Source organism: Bidens hawaiensis, unplaced genomic scaffold (genome assembly GCF_021521415.1).
Source record: "Bidens hawaiensis isolate Kalapana, Puna unplaced genomic scaffold, B.hawaiensis_p1.1 tig00005028_1, whole genome shotgun sequence".
In the NCBI taxonomy this organism is placed as follows: Eukaryota; Viridiplantae; Streptophyta; class Magnoliopsida; order Asterales; family Asteraceae; genus Bidens; species Bidens hawaiensis.
Window position 1 is genome coordinate 1,313,544 of NW_027491319.1, and position 6,054 is coordinate 1,319,597.

At 37.4% G+C, this 6,054-nt stretch overlaps 1 pseudogene; it reads right to left on the minus strand.

The window, feature by feature from the left end:
* Positions 1-2,436: 2,436 nt before the first annotated feature.
* LOC143628613 (inactive LRR receptor-like serine/threonine-protein kinase BIR2) lies at positions 2,437-5,400 on the minus strand (annotated as a pseudogene).
* Positions 5,401-6,054: the final 654 nt, after the last annotated feature.

Below are 6,054 nucleotides of genomic sequence, written 5' to 3' on the forward strand. Positions count from 1 at the left end.
GTTGTATAATATCCCCGGAAAATGACCGTAATAGGCATTCTTGACCGTAATTTTCTTAAAACGGATAATAAATGGGCTATCGGGTTACAGGGATTGCTTAAAGTGCGTTGAATGGGCTCCAATGTTGCCCAAAACTTCTTTTTATATTTATTGGGAAAGACAATCTATGTGCGATAATTGTTAAGCGAAGATGAAGCATCACCAGTGGGAGCCTCACCATCCACGTGTGGCAACCACTCTTCTACCTTAACCTAACTTTTATTACATAAAATTGTTAAGTTTGAGTAAAAACCAATCAAAACCTCTTTACTCATTAGTATAAAAATATAAGTTTTGGTGGTAAGTATAATCCGTCGACTTTGAATGCTTGCCAAGCAAGCAGACTATTCTTGGGTGCAATTATTGTACGCTAATGCCTTAACGTACGGTAGGTACGCGAGACGCTCAAAGACAAAAGGCTAAAACGCTCACAAAACTTAAACGCTTAGCAAACGCTTAAATACGGTCTTCGTGAAAAAAAAGTGAAAAATTGATCGATTAACCATCCAAAACTGTTTTTCTCAGTGAACCAATGATTGATTGGATATGTATTGACGATTCCGAGATGTTTGAATGTGATTTCATGGATTGATTCGTGAAAAAATGAATTCGCATACGTAATGTACGTTCAGACATTATTGTTTTGGATCTTTTCCCGACTATTCATACGGTGACTGTTCATATCTTAAAGCGTCCCTCTCAATATAAATAATCCTGAAATTTATCTTTTTTAATATCATATTATCATTACTTTTGAAGTAACTTCCAAATCTTTTTTTCTATATAGCTAAATTCATATATTTTGAAATCAAATTTAAATATTTATTTCATTAGAAAATATGTTTTGGAATCGGATACATAGAGGTAACTCTTAAGTCATCCTTTAACTTTACATGCTATGTCTCGTTTTATTATGAACTAGCTTTTGAACTCTTGTGTTATACGGGATTTGTCAAATAATAAAAATAAATTGGGTTCATTATTTGAAAGAAATAAACAAAATTAAAGGTAAAAAAAATAAAGTATATAGTACAAACAATAAGAAGTCTAGAAGCTCAAATTTACAAATTCAAAAAAATATCTTTAATCTTTATATGCAACATTTGTCAAAACTGTATTGACTCATTACTCATGGATAGCTATGATGGATGAGATAACATATTAGATCATTAGAAGGGAAATTATAACTAATTTATCAAAATTGTTTTGACCAACGACCCATGGATAGGTAAAATAAATAAGATGAGAAATTAGATAATTAAAAAGGAAATTATAACCTATTTACAAATATTATTTTGACACATTACCCATGGATAGCTAGGATGAAGGAGATGAGAGATAAGTGAATTAGAAAGGAAATTATAACTCATTTTTCAAAATTCTTTAGCCCATAACCCATGAATATGTAGGATCATTAGGATTAAGCCAAAATGAATGTGAAATTGTCACATCAGGCTCATTATATTCTTTTATTGTATAGTTAGATTAGATTATGTATTAACATGTGCACATAATACATATGGAACTTTTAGAATAAGAGACGTCTTTTAATGAATAACAAAATAGTTTATACTTAGATCAGACGATTCAAAAATTAATAAAGATTAAATGGTATAATAACCATAACATCCCAGTAAAATCTCGCTCATAATAAGATATTAGTATCTTATTCAAAACATGATCCTATAAAATAACCAAGTTTAACAATTAAAATCCCAAGCATCCCAAAGTTCCTATTTATTTAGAGCATCCACAACCAAAGAAAGGCTCACGGCCCCCTTCCCATCCCCTGGCTCCGTGTCAACACATTTCCTCCCTCCATCCAAGGACTTCCCCTCCATTTCTCTCTCCAAATATCTCTCACATTCTTTAGATTTTCTTGTTTCTATTGGTTCGCATGACTGCTTAAATGCGAATGGCTCAAAACTCACTCGAAATTGTCAAGATTTGTAAACAAACGAAGACGAGCTGGCTAGGTTTGTAAATGAGTTGAGCTTAAGCTAAGACTGGCGCATGTTAGCTCGGATAATCTGTCTAAGTAGAGTATTTATATATTTATCAAGTGAGATATCACCAAATATCTCCTAAAGTAGTTGCTAATTGACATAGTAATTCAACAATCTCGCCTTTGACGCAAATTCTTTTTACGATTCTCGGGAACGGCCCTGATGAGAACAGAAGATGCTAATCACCTTTTTTTTTGCTGCATGCCCCACTGTTTTTGCTTAATCTATCGCAGTGGGCTGGTTTCAGATTCAGTGGTCCACTGTCACAGCTCCATTTGGTGATTGTGGTTTTCAATTTCAAAGCAAATTGACTTTAAAGAAAAAAAAAGGAGGATTATTTTACTCACTGCTGTTTACACCACTTGGTGGATTTTGTTGAGAAGGTATGAAACGGAGTGGTGTTTAACAGAGTTAAGAAGTCCATGGAATAAATTCTCGGGGGTGGGGGTTGAGACAAATGCGTTGTCGTTCAGTTGCAAATGAAACAGATCAAAGTGGAAGAACATCAATTAGGAAAAGTGGTGTGGCTCACTGACTCACCAGGTTTCTGGTTTCTTGTTATTATTGGATGATAATGCGTATGGTGATAGAAGGATACGACGACAAAATAGAATAATAATGTCCACCATAGAGATGAACGGTGAAGGGTGTCGTGTCGGTACTTATCGAGCATTTAATGAAGTAACACACCTCGCATTGAATGGCCATAGATACCCTTAACAACCAACTGTGACGGTTAAGCTAACACTTTTCACTAAAAAGATCTGTCGGAATCATTTTTCCGCCACTCATTATCATATCAATCTGCATATACGAGTTTTCAGGCGTATTTTATTTTTAAATTTTTAAAAACGGATAAAACGATCCTCACAACCCAGGAACTTTTAACATAGATTAGTGTTATACAAACGGAATACGAAGTTGTAACTAGAAACCAAAAGCTATACAATGCAGCAGGTATAAAAACAATAATTATCAAATTTAAAATTATCACACAGAAGCACCTGAAGATGAGCTGGAATAATATGTGTAATATATTTGACAAGCATCAAATGAATAGAGCTAAATAGAAAACATAGGATCTACAGCAAGCATACTTTAGTAAATAACTAATACAAATTATTCACGAGCCACGACCATCTTGGAAACCTGATCTAAGCTCAGATAACATCATTCTGAGTATCAAAAAGAAGCGGAAACTGATCATAATGTTCAGATAAACCTAGCCCTTCTGTCATACCGTTCAAAGCTTCATAAACCTCGTACATTGACCATCTTGCTTTAGCCTTAGTAACACAATTACCTGCAATTCTCATAAACTCAACAATCTTTTCATCATCACCCATGCCTCGAATGTTCTTATCAATGGAGGTTTTGATTTGACCTGAACCCGCTAGCTGATTCACCCAATCCACTAAATTACCCTTATACCCTTCTTCAGCAACAGTTACATTAGTAGCTTTCTGACCAGTGGCCAGCTCAAGAAGCACGACACCAAAACCATAAGTATCTCCTTTCAAAGAAGCAACCATGGTGGTTGAATACTCTGGAGCCACATAACCAAACTCACCAAAGCTACTCTCGTTTGAATGGTTACCGGAAAGATTCAAAAGCCGAACCAATCCAGCATCCACTATCCGAGCATCATATTCTTCATCAACAAATATAGCATTTGAGCTAATATTTTGATGCATGATTGCAGGCCGACACCCATGGTGAAGCCAAGCAAGCCCTCTGGCTGCACCTAGACCGATCTTGAACCGTGTGGGCCAATCCAACAAGCTAGACTGTTTAGCCAACAAAGAAAAAGATAAATAAGGGTTTGATCCGGATTTTTCTTCCATTTAGGTGTCATAGACCGAGAGGGATATTTTCATTCCTTGTCTACTCTTTTCTTTAACAGTATTTTCCGTACCACAGCCATTAGAAATAGAGAATCTACGTTTCAAACGTGGATGATTATCATAAGAGATTCCCAACATATCATAAGATTCCCGTTCTTGAAAATCCACACTTTTCCAAACCCAGAAAACAGACGGAATTCTAGGATCCCTCCTCGGGGCAAATACTTTTATGCAAAGTCCCATTAGACATGTCTTTGTAAACCAAAAGCTTTTCATCTTCAACTATGCAGTAACCTAACAAAGGAGTCAAATTCGGATGTCTTAAATTGCCCAACGCATTCATCTCAGCTTGAAACATCCTCTCGTGAAGCCTACACCAGCTAAGCCTCTTAACTGCAAGACCAGAACCATCTCTAAGAACAGCTTTATACGTCGTCCCCGTTCTCGTCTCCGTTATAACACTTTCTTTACTAAAATTATTCGTCGCCATCATCAAATCCACCAGCCTAACCTTCTCAAGCGGCTTCTGAAACAAAAACACCTGAACAAGCTTGTGAGATCTCAACTTATACGACCAGCTGCCACTTCCACCACCCTCACCAACCGATCCATTCCGTCTCCTCCTTTTCGACCTCATAAAGCACCACCACCACAACCCCAACCCTATCAACAACGACGCCGCACCACTAAACACACCCGCCGCAATAAAAATCGCCAAATTCTTCGTCTTCAAACCACCACAGCCCCCAATCGGCATGCCACAAAGTCCTTTATTCCCTTTGAAACCATCCGCGTCCAAACTCGACAGCTTTGACGGAATCCGACCGGTCAAATCATTATTTGCAACCGACAACTTAATTAACCGGCCTAAATTAATAAACTCAGACGGTATATTACCAATTAACTGATTATCCGATAAAATAAGACTATTCAAATACGAACATTTACCTAACCCTGCCGGAATCTCACCGGTCAACTGATTTCTAGAAAGATCTAAGTCAACTAAATACGGCAGCCAGGTACAAAGGTCGGAAGGTATAGAGCCAGTGAGATTATTACCAGAGAGATCTAGCTTCTGTAAGCTACCACAGAAGCGTAAGTCTGACGGCAACGAACCGATTAACCCTAGGTCACGAGGCGTGAGCTCAAGGACACGATTCTCCTGATCGTTCCAGCAGCGGATGAACTCGAAGGTGCAGACGAAGCCTGCGGTGTTGTTGTTGAAGTTCCATGAGTGGAGGCGTGAGTCTGGATCACGAAACGAGCTATACACGCCTCGCAGACACTTGGCGTCGTCCGCAGCGGCGGACGGCGGATGAAGAGAAGAGTCCGGTGAGAGTGATGAGTATGACGTAACGGAGAATAGGTTTGAAAGAAGCCATTGGTTTATTGATTTAGGGTTATGGAGAATAGCGTGATGGTGTGGTAGTGGACGGAGGATAAGGTGGATTGGACATTGACTTTTCAGGGAAGGAAGCAAGTGGGGGTGGGGTAAGTTTGACCGGGATAACGCGCACTTTCCGAGTAATGTCTATACTATATATAAAGCAAGAGTTAGACCTCTAAAGGTACCAAAACTTAATGTTTTAGTTACAACATATAATGCATACAAAATATAAATTTTAAGAGTAATTAAGTCTTTTCATTCTTTTAAAACATAGTTATAACTTTGGTCCCTCAACTCCAATCCCTTATTGTTAATTTCAAGAATGTTTACACATATACCCCTAATCCAAAACCAGCTATCCCCACAACTTTTTAACGGTTATAACTTTTTCACACTTTAATATATATATATATATATATATATATATATATTTAAATTGCACTATGAAAACGAGCATTTTATACTCTTTAATTTGAGTATGATATTGTTATATTTTTTTAGTTTTAAACTGGATTAAAGCAGAACGAGTCGATCAAAAAATGGTTAATTTGGTTCAAGTCGGTTCGGGTTCGAGTCGAAAAGGTCAAGTCAGAACGTTGTCGAGTCAGCTAAGCATGATTAGTGTCGGTAACATGCATTCTGGTGCCGGTTACGCGTGTTCAATCTTTGGTTACACGCATACTAGCTTTACATAAGTTACACGTCCAATTTCGAGTTACATGCACACTGTCATTAGGTGACGTATGTACCTACACTGACCATGCATTTAATGTCGAGT